The sequence below is a fragment of the Mauremys reevesii genome, linkage group 3 (assembly GCF_016161935.1).
Source record: "Mauremys reevesii isolate NIE-2019 linkage group 3, ASM1616193v1, whole genome shotgun sequence".
In the NCBI taxonomy this organism is placed as follows: domain Eukaryota; kingdom Metazoa; phylum Chordata; order Testudines; family Geoemydidae; genus Mauremys; species Mauremys reevesii.
Genome location: NC_052625.1, coordinates 140,121,540 through 140,140,035, shown reverse-complemented (window position 1 = coordinate 140,140,035; position 18,496 = coordinate 140,121,540). Strand labels below are relative to the sequence as shown.

The 18,496-nt window shown below is 38.7% G+C and overlaps 1 long non-coding RNA gene across 1 annotated transcript in view; it reads right to left on the bottom strand.

The window, feature by feature from the left end:
- Positions 1-395: 395 nt before the first annotated feature.
- The window catches only part of LOC120401801, a 52,551-nt gene continuing 34,450 nt past the window's right edge, over positions 396-18,496 (bottom strand). Inside the window, exons 2-4 of the long non-coding RNA XR_005596743.1 lie at positions 4,117-4,183; positions 3,401-3,485; positions 396-2,894 (exon numbers count right to left, since the gene is read on the bottom strand). This is a non-coding gene — a long non-coding RNA (uncharacterized LOC120401801). The remainder of the gene's footprint in view (positions 2,895-3,400; positions 3,486-4,116; positions 4,184-18,496) is intronic.

Here is an 18,496-nt window from a genome sequence, read left to right as displayed (position 1 = left end):
ACACACAATGAATCCATTGTATGTTTGTTGTTTGTTTAAATTGCCCAACTGCCTTCCTTAAACAACACATTTTTATAGATGTGCACTAAATAGAGATGGTTGAAAAAAATTAAATACAACAATTTTCCATCAGAAAATGTTGTTTTATTTTGTGGGACAATGTCAATTTTGACTAACTTTTGAATGGAAAAATATCTGAACTAATTGTTTTGACTTTCTTGTTCATCTCAATAATGTCAGAAGATTTTGTTCAATAATGTTTATTTTTTCTTTATTATTTTGATTGTCATTTAAACATACATATTATATTAAATATTACAATTAATTTTAATATATTTGTTTATAACATGGTATTTTAAAAAATGAGTATATAAAATATTTAATACAGTCTGTTTTGAAATTATCAGGATTCAATGTTTTTATTTTACAGTGTAAGAATCTTTATTTCAAGGGAAACTTGCAAATTTTGTTTCAAATTGGAAAAGAAAGTACATGTCAAAATGCCAGATTTCCCATGAAATAGAAAATCCAGTTTCTGACCAGCTCTATGCACTAAGATGACAAATTGAGTGCACAACAGTCTACATAGTTTCTGGCAGGCCAGTAAATTTCTAAACAGAACCTGCATATTTTTAGAATCATTTTCCTGGAAATTATAAATTTTACATCTGACTCTTTTCCTCTGAGTTAAAATTTTCAAAGTCATGTAAGTGACTGAGAAGCCTAAGTCCTATTTTCATAAAAGATTTAGCTATCTAGGAGAATAGATCTCACTGAAAGTCAATAGAACATAGGTTCCAAAGTGCCTAATTCACTTTTGAAAATGGGAGTTAGGCTCCTAAGATACCTACATACTTTTGAAAATGTTGCCTATGATTTATAATTATGCTTCTCTTCTTCCTATTTTTATTTTATCTTCTTTTTGTCTCTACTCCGACATGACACTTTATTTAATCTTATTCCTCTTCCCCTCCATTTTCATTTTCTTCTCCTTATACATTATTTTCCCCCTCTTAATCTCACACTTTCCATCTTTTCTTGGCATTCTTTTTTGTTTCCCAGCAGTCGGTGATACTCCAAGTACTGCCAGCCATGGAGGGAACAATTCATCACCTTCTGACAGCGTCTGCTTCCAAAGTACCACTTCAGTGTGCTCAAAGTCAGGAACACTGAAACTAGTAACAGGAGACTTTAAAACACTGATTCTTTGAGTTCCCTCCACCTATTGTTATTCCAAATAAAAATGAGGAAAATCCCATCAAAACTACAGGGACTTTCATGCACAAAGCTCATATGCATATCAACAGAATAATAGGCCCCTTTATGTTTCCCTGTGGTTTAGGACAGGCCCTGTTACTACGGTGCATTCATTGCTACCATATTTATGAAGTTTCTTTCTTTCAGTTTACCCACTATGCCAACTTTTGCATTTATCCAACTGTGTAAGATGTTCCCAATACACCTCAGATAGATGGGGGCTGCACCCCCACTGTAGTTCCCCTGATGCTAACAAAACAAGTCATTAGACATAATTTGGGGACATTTAAAAATAGCCAGTTTAGTGGAAGATTTAATCAAACATGGCTCAGTTTAACTTTGATGAAGATAGCTTTCATTATACTTATAAATTAGAGCAGGTTGAAATTTTCTTGACCAAAAGATTTTCCTGATGAAATAAATGATTTTGTGGGATTTCCTAAACTTCCTCTTGATGTGTAGGTATACAACACCTTAGAAAGTCCAATTCATTGAGAGTTAATGGGAGTTGGACACCTAATTCCCATAGGTGTTTTTGAAAATCAGGGGAACCCCTTCAAAGATCTGATCCATAGCCCACTGAATTCAGGAAGAGTACTTTAATTAATTTCAATGCACTTTTTCAACTTCCCAGAACCCCGAGAATGAGCATGCTAAGGGTTAAGTAAAGAAACCAAAAGTATGTCTCTTTTAGCAAGTTAAGTTATGCCCTATAAGAATACTGCACTAATGTTCTTGGAGGTGATTATTGCTGTTGTAAAATATTAAACAAAATATATATAATACAATGTGACAGGTGAGGGTGCAAATTTAAATGAAAGCAGAGCTCATATATTGTTTTTACATTGTACCTGCCAGTCAAGCTGAAACTTCATGAACAACCAAGAAGCAATTTTCAGTCATGTACTGTATATCACGTAGGTCAGGTTCTTTTATGTAAATCTCTTTCACTCGAGTGTTTAAATTTCAATAAAAATGTAACTATAAAAAGTGTGGCTTTTATTTCTCCTCCTCTCTCTAATTCATCCTGAGTTTTGGAGAACAAGTGTTTTATTAAGCTTGACACCTAAAAGGGACACTGTTTTAAAAAGGTGTTAAAAGAAAATCCACATATGTTTTGAATAACCGCAGCATTGCAGCCGATTTCCCTACACCCCCTTTCTTTCCTGAAAGTTGGGGCTCACAGAACTGTTTTGATTAGGTTAGCTTGAGTTCATCTGAATTTTTAAAATCACTGGATGAGATTTTCCATACTTTATTGTTGGGAGTAGCCTAGTCACTTTCAGCATTTTCTATTGTGTGTTTGTTTTTTGTTGCTTTTTGTCTGTAGAAGATTCTTTTTGCCCATTCAGTTTGTAATTCAGGACAGTACTTGAGCCTGTTCTTATAAGATATAAGAATTTCAGAGATCATCTTATTGTGAGAAATATTATTTTCCTCTTCTGATTTGTTTCTCTTAATATTTTGTGTATTTTTCTTAAATGGACCAGCAGGAAATTTGTAGCTGATGCTTAAGCTCTTATTTACCATGTTGAGGGATTAATCCTTTTTTTTCTCTCCAGGTTGTTTAGTCAGTGTTGATTTGTGTGGAGACTTTTCCTCTCGTGCTGCTAGGGGATTTTTGCCAGCTCTGGCTCCTAGGAAGGAAAAAAAAAATCACCCAATTAGCAAAAGTGTCTGGAATAATTTCTCTACCTTGAATTGGGTGGGAAAGATGTCAGTTAAGGGTTTGATTCCTGGGGTTAATCCCTCTTCCCCATAGTTGTCTTTGATAGGACAATGTTAGCTACTGCACAGACTAAAGAAATTACCCTCTTTCTTTGTAGTGCAAGTCTCTTTAAAATTCAAATACAAAATGAATCCCAAAATTGATGGGCTCCTTTAACAAATGCAAAATGTGAATGATCAGCAAACCAATTACAGAGTAATTATCCTAAAACCCCAGAACAATTAATGAAAAGTGTGAGAAATTTCAAAATAATGTGCAATTCACTGGTAAGAGATAATGTTATTTTGCATAAGTTGGAGTCTCTGAAAATAAGTCTTCCATATAAAATATTTAAAGAGTTAAAAGAAGATTTCAGGCTATCCTAGATTACATAGCCGTGCCAGGGAGCAAGGGAGGGTAGACTCTGGGACTCACGTGAAAGTTTTGCTGGTTTAGCTGTGTCGATTAGGAGCGTGGGGCGGGGGGAGGAGGAAGCACTCTTCTAACCAAAATAGCTGTTCTGGAAAAAGCCATAGTGTAAATACCAGCAAGAATGTCTTTTTTTGCCAGCATAGCTTATTCCATTTGGGAAATTAGTATACACTGTATCAGCAAATAACTCTTGTTTATCTAAATTGTGTCTCCACTAGTATAGCTAACCTGGCAAACCCATTCTAGGCTAGGGCAGAAGTAGTTAGGTGGTATTTGTTCACCCTTTCCCCAATCCCACGACCTGGGGAAATTGTCAGGGAGTGGGCAGATAGGGAACGGCCATACAGCACAGGTGAGCCAGGGGAGAGCAGGTGGTAATTGATTGCTGGTATAGGCTAGTTGAAAATTACTCTCTCTCCAACCCAAAGCAGAACTAGGAAAAGAATTGTGTCTCAGAGGGGGTGTATCTGAATCACAATGCCTCCCGGGTCTAATCATGGGAGATGCAGCTTACACACCATCTCAGGGCTCTGTCTAAAGGCACAAACTATCCCTTTAAGTGTAGTAATAATGATAATAAAATAATTAATTATTATTGTCTAGCTCTTGTATAGCACTTTTCATAAGCAGATTTCAAAACATTTTACAATCCAGGTCAGCATCATTTTCACTAGTTTACAGATGGAGATAATGAGGCACAGAGAGAGGAAGTGACTTACCCAAAGATCCTCAGCAAGCTAATGGCAGAATCCCGGTCTACTGAAGTCCAGTTCAATGCTTTATCCACTAGGTCATTGTTGGAGTTTGTAAAATAAATAAATATTCTTAGGGTTGGAAGAGGCCAACAAGTTTTACACCCTGTTACATACTTTAATAAGAATGTGACAGGTTGAGCTTTCTTGATGTGACATCTTAAGACTTGCTGATGAGCATTCTGGGTAAACTACATGTTTCTTTGACATCCTAAATTGAGTACAAGAGTTGATTTCCTTCATTGTATAATATGAAATATGTTTGTAAGATATTGTTTGATAAATTAGTGGCTTCTGTATGTCTGATTTGTTAAAAGCTATAAATAACGTGTTAAACACATTTTTTCAGTTTAAAAAATAACTATTTTAGTTTTCTTAATAATAAAAAAATGAACATTTGTATACAGGGCCAGATTTCCAAAACAGTTCAGCATAGCTGGGTGATGAGCACTTTGAAAAATCTGGCCCTTATTTAGGTTCTTAAATGGGAGCTGAGATCTCTTGAAAATGGGCCTAATGGTATATTTCATCCCTAAGGATTTTGAGGCATTTAACAGATGACATACAGGAATCAATTCAATAATTCTCCAACACACAGAAACACTAAGTGAATAGTTTAGGAAAAGAAGCAGAGAATAATACTGTATCCAGTTGAAAGTTCCTGGGAATTTAGGTATCAGAAGTAATTGGAATTTGGCTGGCACAGCAGGGTTAGTACCTCTATTGTTGCAAAAATTACCCTGGGATTTTTAATGCTCAGTGTTATTTGTTACTGAAATGGTAGCCCAATACCTTCTCTCCATCACCTGCACCAGACTACAACAAAGGGCTTTTATTTTGTTTTATATACACAAAGTTATTGGTAAGAAACTAGTTAACATTTCCCATGGAAATTATCCACTTGAACATGTGTGCCATGCAAACTATGTTGAAGTTCTAAGCCACAGAGCAATTTACAATCATTCATTAATTATCAGTAAGATTTAATGGAAATCAATACTACTTTGAAGTGATGAAAAAAATCAGTAAGTTCCAATTCTGCACTTGACTTCATTATCACTAACTTAAATCAATAAGCAAACTTTAAAAGTTCATTTGTCTTTAATATGCACAAAAGATTAAGAGGAAAAAAAACTACTAGAGCCAAAAAATCCAATTAATTTCCATCATTTTTGTCATGTATCAATAGCAGCAGTGTGCCTGTCCTATCTCGGAGAAGTTGACATTGGTGTTCTCTCAGTGCCTCTTCAAAAGATACTAAAAGTCATTGATATGTATACAGCAGTGTACAAAGAACTCCCCATCACCAGAGCAGGGTTTTCCTCTTAATGCCTCTGCATCGCTCTCATTAACACTAATTGCAGTTACAAGGGGAAAATAAACCCCAAAGCATTATCTAAATGCAGCCCAGAAAACATTAAAGAGATCTATTCAGTTACTTAATGTTTTTATTGTTACTGTACATTTGGATGCTGATATCTTTTGCTAAATAAAAAAAGAGATTTAATTCCTCTTATATTTCTACTGGATTTCATATTCAGTGCCAGTCACAGGTGAGCAACTTTGAAGCATAGGTGGCCACAGTCTGCATTCAGAACACATATGTACAAATATCACTGAGAACTAATTTTTCATATGCACAAACTAATAAAAGCCAAAGACTGTGCAGAATTATGGGATGTATGGTTCTCAATGGCAGCAGGTTTCTGCAACATCTTGCTACTAAAACATTTATTTCACAAATGTAAGACAAGTATGTAGAGGGATATAAGTAGTGTGTCACCTTTCCATGTTAATATTGGGTGAGATGATGTGTTTTAAATATACAGCATTTGTCAGTATTTTTGAGATTCCATATGTACAGTCTAATCTTTCAAGAATAATAGTTAAACTAAGACATTTCCATAAGCCAGCACAATAAATTGACCATTCTTTCTTTAGCAGTTTATAGGGTGAATGTGGTGTGCTGGTAGCATTTTCACCTCTAGAACCTCTGGTTGAAGCCCTACATCAAACCTTGGGCTCAAACACAGTGCTGATAATATAGCGCAACACTAATGGCAGATTTTGCATTGTTAGGCCCTGACCCTACAATGATTTTTGCATGTGCTTAACTTTATGCAAAGTACATAGTCTCATTGAAATCAATAGAGCTATATGCATAAAGTTAAGCAGGTGAGTACATTTTTGGCAGGATTGGGGCCTAGAGGCGATGTCCTCTGCATGACACATTAAGCCAACATCCTTTGTTTGGCTATACCAAAAGAAAGGACAGGAGACATTTGATGTGGTTTTAATCAGGCCACAACTTTATTACTAGATGTCTGGGAGTACCTGGCAGATAAAAGTGTACAGTGAAGGTAACCCCATGTTCATTTAGTATCCACCAGGGGGGCTTCTGCCAGCCCCTCTATTTTTCCATCCAGGTCCCCAAGCCAACCCATTGCTAGGACCTTATCCCCACCCTCCAACGATGGGCTATAAGAAATAGGGTTTGGCTTCTTGCCGTACACGTCATAGGAACCCCGAATTCTGGCCCCATTCCGCTTGAACAGACACCTCCTTTTTAAGTCCTTTACCAAGCCCTTTATCCAGTCACTGTGTCTTTTCCTTATGGAGCACTAGCACTGGGCATTCGCCTCACCCTTACATAATGAGTTGTGACATCATAACCTAACACCCTTCCCATCTCAGTCCTCACAGGTAGAAGGACTATACAGTTCCTATCTTAGAGGCTACATCTGGAGTGAAAAGCAAGAGCATATTTCTCTGAACAGGGTGTTTTTAGAGAGTGGCTGAGTGGTTTGCTGAGGGGCTGGTAGAGGAAATACTTGAAGTCATGGTCAGTTTGTTGTGAGGGTATTTATCTAAGGGTGGTTTTAAAGAAATGTTGAAGCTGGTTTTCTGGGCTTAGGAAAAAGATTGGAAGGAATTGATTCATGTCAGACGATTTGCTGGGAGAGGTGGAGGGGGCATTGTATGGTGTGACTATACAATACAAGAAGAAATAAACTTATGAAACATGTAAACTTTGAATGCACTTTTATGAGTCTTAACAATTCACTAAATAACAGAAAATACATTCTTCACATCTCAGAATTCAAAACAGCCATTGAACTCAGATACCAGTCTTTTATTGAGTGAATGTAAAACAGTCCACATAAGCTTCCAGAACAATGCACAAGCAGAACAATGTCATCATGTTAGTACATGGAACCCTTGAGTGCGAGGATGCAGACACAAATGGCTGCATTTAGATTAGAAGTTTTAAAAACATTGTAAAGTGAGAGAAGGAAAATTCTGTTTTGAAAACAGATTTCATTTGGATGTAAGGTTTTATTATTAGCACTAAAGGCTAAACTATAAACTTATTTTTTAAAATCTGTTTCTTGAAAGCTTTTCAGTGCACTACACTAAATTGACTGAAAAAAATATACACATTTCATACAGTCTACAATCTCTCACCCAGTAAACTAACACTAATCATTAAAGCTGTTTGGGAAACTTTTTCTGTTGATTCATCATGGAAAGGGTCAGATGTCAGATTTTCAACTTGAAAACTTTTTGAAAGAAAACATGGTAAAGTTATCAAAAGTATTTCTTGTCTACATTTTTAAATGAAAAATTCCAGTTTTCAAGTTCAAAACAAGTTTTCATTTCAAAATTTAAGCTGATTACAGTTTAAATAAATAAATAACTGGTTAAAATCAAAATGGAACATATCAAAGTTGTCAATTCAAAATGTCTAGACTGATTAATTTTCTTCAGATTTTGGTTTATTAAAAATTTTGAGATTTCTACTTTTCATTCCATTTGGGAAAGGAAGATCTTTTCTGTATCTCAAATATTTTCATGGGATGGAAAACTCATTCATGACTACCTCTACTAACCACTTCATTCCCATAAATTTCAGCCAAACCCATCTCTATTTGCATAGTATAAATATGGACACAACCTTACTACCACCAAAATTTCCAGAACACAAACACATAGCACATACTCTCAGCTTTTATAAACCAGCATAACTCCATTGACTTCCATGGACCTATGCTGAATTACATATGATACACTTCATGTGATTTACTAGGTAAAATTTTTCTCTTGGTTATACTTACAATATTGAAATCAAAATATGGCCCAGTGTATCTGGTAGTCCCTATGTGTATTGCTATGGATGTTAATATTTATCACTCGTGCAATACTCACAGTAATAGATGTCATATCCAGTGTTTGGGACCTAACCCACATTATTCATGGAAGTTAACCACCCTGCTCAGAAATGCCCTAGCTCTGATAGGTGCATGTTTCATTTCTTCCCCACTTCAATAATGAGAGTAGGGAGCAGAGCAGGAAGAGAGCTATGCTAGGAAAATTACTCCTATAGCAAAATCTTCTGCCACACCCCCGACAGATATGGAAATGGTTCTGGTGGTGTATATGCGCTCATTTAAGGTCCAATCCAATTCCCAGTGAAGTCAATAGGAATGCTTGCATTGAGTCCAATGGGCACAGTATTGGGCTCTTAGATTGTTGTCATTTTTGACCAGCTCAGAATTTCCTTTGAGTCACCAATCTTCTGGGATTTACCAAAGGAAGGAAAAGACCCTGCTTTCTCTAAAAGCAATAGAGACAGAGATATAGATCCTAAAAATAGGAATATTCAAGGATACATGAGTACTCTATTTTTTTCTTAAATTAGAGACAGTGTTGTCCACATTAGCACATGCTGATCAGTGGTGGACTACCATATTGGCTGACAGGGCCTGTACCCAGGGGCCCTGGCTAAATTGGGGGCCCCCGCAGGAGCACAGGCACCCTGGCCCTGCCCCCTACTCTCCCCCACCCCGTCTCTTGGCCCTGCTCCTCCTCTTCTCCCTCACCCACCTCTCCTACACCAGGTCAGAAGATGGAGTTGCGATAGGGAGAGTGTATTCTCCCCACCCTCCTCTGTGTGCAGGTAAGCGAGCTGCTCACCTGAGCCTGGTGCAAAGCTGGCCCGAGCCCTGCTCCCTTCCCCCTGTCCTGCACCCTCCCATGCAGGGGTAAACAGTGAGGTGGCAAAATCTGCAGATGATACAAAACTACTGAAGATAGCTAAGTCCCAGGCAGACTGTGAAGAGCTACAAAGGGATCTTTCAAAACTGGGTGACTAGGCAACTAAATGACAGATGAAATTCAGTGTTGATAAAGGCAAAGTAATGCACCTTGGAAAACATAATCCCAAACATACATACAAAATGATGGAGTCTAAATTAGCTGTTACAACTCAAGAAAAAGATCTTGGAGTCCTTGTGGATAGTTCTCTGAAAACATTCACTCAATGTGGAGCAGCAGTCAAAAAAGCGAACAGAATGGTAGGAATCATTAAGACAGAAAATATCATGTTGCCTCTATATAAATCCATGGTACATCCACATCTTGAATACTGAGTGCGGATGTGGTCTCCCCATCTCAAAAAAGATATATTGGAATTGGAAAAGGTTTGGAAAAGGGCAACAAAAATGATTAGGGGCATGGAATCGTTGCCATATGAGGAGAGATTGTCAGCTTGGAAAAGAGATGGCTAAGGTGGGATATAAGAGAGATCTATAAAATCATGATTGGTGTGGAGAAAATAAATAAGGAAATGTTATTTCCTCCTGCTCATAACACAAGAACTAGGGGTCACTAAATTAAATAAATATGCATCAGGTTTAAAACAAACAAAAGGAAGTATTTTTTCCACACTCAATCTGTGAAACTCCTTGCCAGAGGATGTTGTGAAGGCAGGAAATGGGCAGGAATAAGTCATCTTATTTATTTATTTGGGTTGGGATAAGGCAAAAAAAAATACAACTTAGGTTGGGGTCCTGCCAATACATTTTGTGAGATTCCAAATCTTGAAGAGCCTTAGCCCTCAATTCATGGTGAAAAGTACCTTAGTCCATGAGTTTTTCCTGCTGATTTCAGTGGTAAGGGTGGCAAATATGCAGGAGAATTGAGCCTTGTGAGCACACATGTACGTGCATATAAATTCTATAACAAATTGAAGTCAGCTGGCTTGTATACCTAAATTTAAGGGCAGAAATTAGAAATTAAGTGAAGTTTCCTGTTTTTTTGGAGAGTGATAAAATAGCCATCGTTCAGCGGATGCACAGAAACTCATTGTTTAATAGCTTTTAAAAATTCCAAACATATATTTGCATTGACTAACATGGAAATAATGTTTCTACTTTATGTTATAATAATGCATCTATATTTGTTATGAACATTGATTTGAAATAGTGCATTTGCTTTAATACTGTGTTTTTAATAAACAGTACTTCAATGAAGACAATATTGAATGGACTGAAAAAATTAGCATATCTATTTGAAATAGTATGCTCGAGAGGGGAAAACCCAAGATATTCTATTTTCAATAAAACAGTTATAGTAAAATTAGAATTATAATACATGATACCAAGTTTTTTGAAAATGTGAAATTGGAATGTAAACTAGGGGGAAAACAGTGAACAGTCATTGGAATATTGGTCATTAAAATACACATTATCCAAAGTTTCTCATAAATGATTTCCTCCCATATATCTAAAATTAAATGCATCATATGTAGGTGATTAAAAACTGCCATTGGCTTTACAGATTATTTGTTGACAATACACAAATCATATACACAGTTTTACTTTTTGATCTCTCCTTACACTCCTTGGTGAGATAATATTTTGTTTGTCTCAGCTTAATTGTCACCTAAGCCCAGTGTTTCTATTCTTTTAATTGCCTTTGCTTATCAGATTCAGTGCTACTTTCTGTCACAGGTGTGTATCAGGCCCTTTGAGGTCCCCTACTGGAGGCCTCGTGGTCCTACCACATCCCGCCCCAGGAAAGGAGCAGTGGAGGTGGGTCCTTAAAGCCTGCCTAGAAAGGTTGCATGAATCAGAAAAGAAAAATGGCCATACTGGGTCAGACCAAAGGTCCATGGAGCCCAGTATCCTGTCTTCTGACAGTGGCCAATGGCAGGTGCCCCAGAGGGAATGAACAGAGCAGCTAATCATTAAGTGATTCATTCCCTGTGGCCTAGTCCCAGCTTCTGGCAAACAGAGGCTAGGGATGCCATCCTTGCCCATCCTCGCTAATAGCCATTGATAGACCTATCCTCCATGAACTTATCTAGTTCTTTTTTGAACCATGTTATAATCTTGGCCTTCACAACATCCTATGGCAAGGATTTTCACAGATTAACTGTGCGTTATGTGAAAAAAAATACTTCCTTTTGTTTGTTTTAAACCTGATGCCTATTTATTTCATTTAGTAAACCCTAGTTATTGTGTTATAAGGAGTAAATAACACTTCCTTATTTACCTTCTCCACACCAGTCATGGTTTTATAGACCTCTATCATATCCCCCATTACATAAGTCCTGGTCTCATTAATCTCTCCTCATATGGCAGGTGTTCCCTACCCCTAATCATTTTTGTTGCCTTTTCTGAAGCTTTTCCAATTGCAATACATCATTTTTGAGATGAGGAGACCATATCGGCACACAATATTTAAGAAGTGGGCATACCATGGATTTATAGCGAGGCAATATATTTTCTCTCCTATTATCTGTCCCTTTCTTAATGATTCTCAACATTGTTAGCTTTTTTGACTGCCGCTGCACATTGAGTCGATGTTTTCAGAGAACTATCCACAATGACTCCAAGATCTCTTTCAGCTAATTTAGACCCCATCACTTTGTATGTATGTTTGGGATTATGTTTTCTAATGTGTATTACTTTGCATTTATCAACATTGAATTTCATCTGCCATTTTGTCCAGTCACCCAGTTTTGAGAGATCCTTTTGTAGCTCTTTGTAGTCTGCCTGGAACTTAGCTATCTTGAGTAGTTTTGTATCATCTGCAAATTTTGTCACCTCATGGCTTACCCCTTTTTTTAAAGATCATTTATGAATATGTTGAACAGTACCGGTCCCAATACAGACTCCTGGGGCACACACCACTATTTACCTCTCTCCATTCTGAAAACTGACCATTTATTTCTACCCTTTGTTTCCTATCTTTTAAACAGTTACTGATCCATGAGGGATAGCTCAGTGGTTTGAGCACTAGCCTGCTAAACCCAGGGTTGTGAGTTCAATCCTTGAGGCGGACACTTAAGGATCTGGGGCAAAATCAGTACTTGGTCCTGCTAGTGAAGGCAGGGGGCTGGACTTGATGACCTTTCAAGGTTCCTTCCAGTTCTAGGAGATTTGTATACCTCCAATTATTAAATTAAATGAGAGGATCTTTCCATGAGAGGATTCTTTTTTGGCCTTCCTAATTATAGCTTACATTGCTTCAGAGCCTTTGGTGACGAACCTTGTCAAAGACTTCCTGAAAATCTAAGTACACTATATCCACTGGATTATCTTTGTCCACATGCTTCTTGCCTCCCTCAAAGAATTTTCATAGATTGAGGAGGCATGATTTCCATTTACAAAAATTTTGTTGACACTTCCCCAGTAAATCATGTTCATTTATGTGTCTGATAATTCTGCTATGTATTATAATTTCAACAAATTTGCCAAATTAGGCTTATTGGCTTATAATTACTGGGATCACCTCTGGAGCCTTTTATTTAAATGATATTTTACATATCACAATTAAGAGTTTTGCAATTTCACATTTGAGTTCCTTCAGAACTCTTGGGTGAATACCATCTGGTCCTGGTGACTTATTACTGTTTAGTTTAACAATTTGTTCCAAAACCTCCTCTAATGACACCTCTATCTGAGACAGTTCCCCAGATTTGTCACCTAAAAAGAATGGCTCGGGTTTGGGAATCTCCCTCACATCCTCAGCCATGAAGACCGATGCAAAGAATTCATTTAGTTTCTCCGCAATGGCCTTACCATCCTTGAGTGCTCCTTTAGCATCTCGATCATCCAGTGGCCCCACTGGTTGTTCACCAGACTTCCTGATTCTGATGTACTTAAAAAAAATTTTGCTTTACTTTTTGAGTCTTTGGCTAGCTGTTCTTAAAATTCTTTTTTGGCCTTCCTAGTTATATTTTTATACTTCATTTGCCAGAGTTCATTCTCCTTTCTATTTTCTGCATTAGGATTTAACTTCCACTTTTTAAACGATGCCTCTTTGTCTCTTACTCCTTCTTTTACTTCATTGTTTAGCCACATTGGCACTTTTTTGGTTCCCTTACTATGTTTTTTAATTTGGGGTATACATTTAAGTTGAGCCTTTATTATGGTGTCTTTAAAATGTTTCCATGCAGTTTGCAGGGATTTCACTTTTGGCACGTAATCTTTTAATATCTGTTTAACTAACTTCCTCATTTTTGTGTCACCCCACCCCTTTCTGAAATTAAATGCTACAGTGTTGGGCTGCTGTTGTGTTTTCCTTGCCACAGGGATATTAAATTTAAATGTTATTGTGGTCACTATTACCAAGCAGTCATCTATATTCACCTCTTGGACCAGATCCTGTGCTCCATTTGGGATTAAATCAAGATTTGCCTCTCCTCTTGTATGTTCCAGGACTATCTGCTCAAAGATGCAGTCATTTAAGGTGTCAAGAAACATTATCTCTGCATCCCGTCCTGAGGTGACATGTACCCAGTCAATATGGGAATAGTTGAAATCCCCCATTATTATTGAGGTGGGTTTTTTTTATTATTTTTATAGCCTCTCTAATCTCCCTGAGCATTTCACAGTCACTATCACAATCCTGGGCAAGTGGTCGGTAATATATTCCCACTGCTATATTCTTATTATTAGAGCATGGAATTACTATCCATAGAGATTCTATGGTACAGTTTGGTTCATTTAAAATTTTTACTTCATTTTATTTGACACTTTCTTTTACATCTAGTGCCACTCCTTCACCAGCACAACCTGTTTTGTCCTTCCAATAGATTTTGTACCCTGGTATACTGTGTCCCATTGACTATCCTCATTCTACCAAGTTTCTGTGATGCGTCTTATATCAATATCCTCATTTAATATCAGGCACTCTAGTTCACCCATCTTATTATTTAGACTTCTAACATTTGTATATAAGCACTTTAAAAACTTGTCACTTCTTAGCTGTCTGCTATTACATGATGTAATTGAATGGGACTCTTCGTTTAAAAACTGCTCTACGACCTTTTTAATTTTAAGTGCCAGCAATCTGGCTCCATTTTGTTTTAGATGGAGCCCATCCTTCCTGTATAGGCTCCCTCTTTTACAAAGGTTTCCCCAATTGCTAATAAATCTAAACCTCTCCTCCCTACACCATCGTCTCATCCATGCATTGAGACCCTGCAGTTCTGCCTGTCTAAGTGGCTCTGTGCATAGAACTAGAAGCATTTCAGAGAATGCTACCATGGAGGTCCTGGACTTCAATCTTGTACCTTGTAGCCTAAATTTGGCCTCCAGGACCTCTCTCCTATCCTTCCCTATGTCATTGGTACCTACATGTACCACGACCACCAGCTCCTCCCCAGTACTACACATACGTCTATATAGATGTCTTGAGAAATCCACAACCTTCGCACCAGGCAAGCAAGTCACCATGCAGTTCTCCCAGTCATTGCAAATTCATTTATGTTTCTAATGATCAAATCCCCCATAGCTATTACCTGTTTCTTCCTAATAACTGTAGTTCTCTGCCCCGGAGAGGTATCATCAGTGCGAGAGGATAACACATCATCATCTGAAAGGAGGGTCTCAACTATGGGATATAAACAACTTGTGCCTGACAATACTAGTGGGGCACATGTCACCTCTGAAAGGAATTTCCAGTCCCACCGCTCTTGGCCAAGGCAGGCAATCCCACTAGTTCCTAGGAGGCTGGAGCAACAGGAGCTGGGAGCACATGCCTCTGGGTAATCTCATTCACAAACACAAATGCAACTATCATCTTTATGCTGATGACTCACATATCTACCTCCCTAATCCAGACCTGTCTCCTTTTGTCTAAACTAAAATCTTGGCCTGTCTCTCTGACATTACCTTGTGGATGTCTAGCCATCAGCTCAAGCTCAACATGGCTAAAACAGAGTTATTACTCTTCCCCCAAAACCCTCTGCATTACTTTCTTTGATCACTGTGGACAAAATCACTATCCTGGCCATCAGTCTGGCCCATAATTTGAGTAATATATTTTACTCTGTCTCCTCAAATACAGACTGAATCTAAATTTTGTTGATTCCTTCTGTATAACATCACTATACAACAGCCTTTCCTATTAAACCAGACAGGTAAAACACTTTTCCAAGGTCTCATCATCTTGTGTCTCAATTGCTACAATATCCTTCTCTCTGGCCTTAACAAATGCAATCTTGCCCCCATCTGTATTCATTCGGAATGCTGCTGCAAAGAACCTATTCCTAGCCCATCACTTGGACCATGTCATCCCTCTTATTGCATCCTTCCACTAGGTCTATTGCATCAAACTTAAGCTATTTGTTGCTACTTTCAAGGCCCTTCATGCTCTAGCCCCACCCGGTCCATCATCTCTCATTCACTGTTGAGAGGTTGACTCCTGCTTCAGTGAGCCTGTAGACGTGCAGACTCACCCCTGCGGCACCTCCTGCTGGTCGTCCTTGGGAATTAGCTCACTTCCAGCCAGAAGCGCCCTCTGCAGGCCGGTGATCCACCTGTCCTATTGGCCCCCATGTCCCTCCCTGGACCCCAGTGCCCTTTTAACTGGGGTGCTGCCCCCTGGCAGTACCCCACCAATCTGGGTCTCCCCTCCCTGGGGAACCCACAACCCACTATCCCCACTTTGCCTCAGTTTTGGCTACTGCCCAGTCTCCATCTAGCCCCCGTTCACGGGGGCAGACTGCAGTATCAGCCACTCATCACAGGCAAAGGGGTTTGGACCTGCTGCCTCTCCCTACCCATGGGCTACCCCTTTGCAACCTCAGTACCCAGCTGGCCTTATGCTAGGCTGCAACCTGGGGCTTTCCAGGCTGGAGCTCCCCAGCCCTACTCTACTCTACTCTACTCCACTCAGGTACCCTGTCTCTAGCTCCCTGCAGCCAGGCCCTTCTCCCTCTACAGGCAGAGGGAGACTGTTTGCTCCTGGCTTCCCTGGCCTTTTACATAGGCCCGCTGTGGCCTGATTAGGATGTGTCCCAGCTGCGGCCGCTTCCCCAGTCAGCCCAGAGTGGTGGAGTGAACGGTGACACAACGAACAGCCATGGCCAGAGTGAACTGTGCCTTTTTGTCTCCCACCTGGAAGGTGTACTCACGTGAAAGCACCTTTGAACTCTGAGTCTCCTCTGACCAAGGACAACACCGGTGAGTGGAGTGCGGTGGAGGGAAAAGTGAGGGGCATGTTAAATAAACATTTGTTTGTTGGACTATATTTTAGTCACTTTGCTCCAGAATGCTAGATTTGTGACTGGGAATGGAAACTTATATAAATATGTTTCCCAGTAGGCCAAGATTTTTAAAATGCAGTATTTGCCAAGGTTGTTATCTCACATTGTTGCTATCTTGGGAGGTCATTATGCTGGGGAGTTTCTGTACTAAACATTTTTATTATAATTAATTTTTACATAAGAATGGTCATACTGGGTCAGACCCGTGGTCCATATATCCCAGTACCCTGTCTTACAACAGTGGTCAAGGCCAGGTGCTTCAGAGGGAATGAATAGAACAGGGAATCATCAAGTGATCCATCCCCTGTCGCCCACTCCCAGCTTCTGGCAAACAGGCTAGTGACACTCAGAGCATGGCGTTGCATCCCTCTCATCCTGGCTAATAGCCAGAGATGGATCTGTTCTCCAGGAATTTATCTAGTTCTTTTTAAAATCCTGTTATAATTTTGGTCTTCACAGCATCCCCTGGCAAAGAGTTCCCTGGGTTGACTTTATATTGTGTGAAGAAATACTTCCTTTTGTTTTTTTAAAATCTGCTGCCTATTAATTTCATTGGGTGACTGCTAGTTCTTGTGTTATGTGAAGGATTAAATAAAATTTCCTTATTCACTCTTTTCGCATCAGTCAAGATTTTGTAGACCTCTATCATATCCCCATTAGTCATCTCTTTTCGAAGCTGAAAATTCCCAGTCACTTTAATCTCTCCTCCTGTTTCATACCCCTCATCATTTTAGTTGCCCATCTCTGTACCTTTTCCAATTCCAATATATTTTTTTTAGGATGGGTGACCAGATCTACACACACTATTCAAGGTGTGCATGTACCATGGATTTATATAGAGGCAATATGATATTTTCTGTCTTATTATCTATCCCTTTCTTAATGATTCCCAACATTGTTTGCTTTTGTGACTGTTGCTGCACATGGAGTGTATGTTTTCAGAGATCTATCCACAATGACTCCAAGATCTCTTCCTTGAGTGTTAACAGCTAATTCAGACTCCTCCATTTTGTATGTATAGTTGAGATTGTTTTCCAATGTGCATTACTTTGCATTTATCAACATTAAATTTAATTTGCCATTTTGTTGCTCAGTCACCCAGTTTTGTGAGAGCCCTTTGTAGCTCTTCGCAGTCTGCCTGGGACTTAACTATCTTGAATAGTTTTGTATCATCTGCAAATTTTGCCACCTCACTGTTTACCCATGTTTCCAGATCATTTATGAATATGTTGAACAGCACTGGTCCCAGTACCGACCCCTCAGGGATACCACTATTTCTCTCTCTCCATTCTGAAAACTGATAATTTATTCCTACCCTTTGTTTCCCATCTTTTAACCAGTTACTGATCCATGAGAGGACTTTCCTCTTACCCCATGATGGCTTACTTTTCAAAAGTCAATTTAAATTAAATACTTTTTTTTAAAATGTATATTTTTTGAGAAATATAGACCTGTTATGTGTTTTGGTGTAACTTGCATTATTCTTATGTTAAATTTGCATAATCCTAACAAAACATTTACTTTATTCATATCTCTTTTATATATCTCTTTGGTCCTGACACCCCCCCTGTAAATTCGAACACCCCCCCTAATTTCAATTCCTGGGGAAACCACTGTTTTAAACCCTTCTTGCCCCAGCCACAGCCCTCTCCTGGACTGTTTTAAGCCCCAAAGGGCAGGAGCAGGTAACCACCCCTCTACAGAGCCCATAAAGCCAGCCATCATCACCCACTTGTTACATTTTCAACAAGCACCTTCATACTTTATCTCAAGCCATCCTTCATGCTTGGAAGGAACTCCCTGGGAACATCTACCATCTTCATTGTTCTCCGTCCTTAACATCTCCTTTGCCATGATGTCTACAAAAACCTGACAATAGTTCGGCAGTTAGTGTGCTGAGACCACTGCCTGTTATGCTGACCAAAATTCTCTCCTTGCTTCTGTGTTCTCTCCTGTCTGTCTATATCCATCTGATATCTCTGGGGTTTTTTTTATTTAGACTGTAAG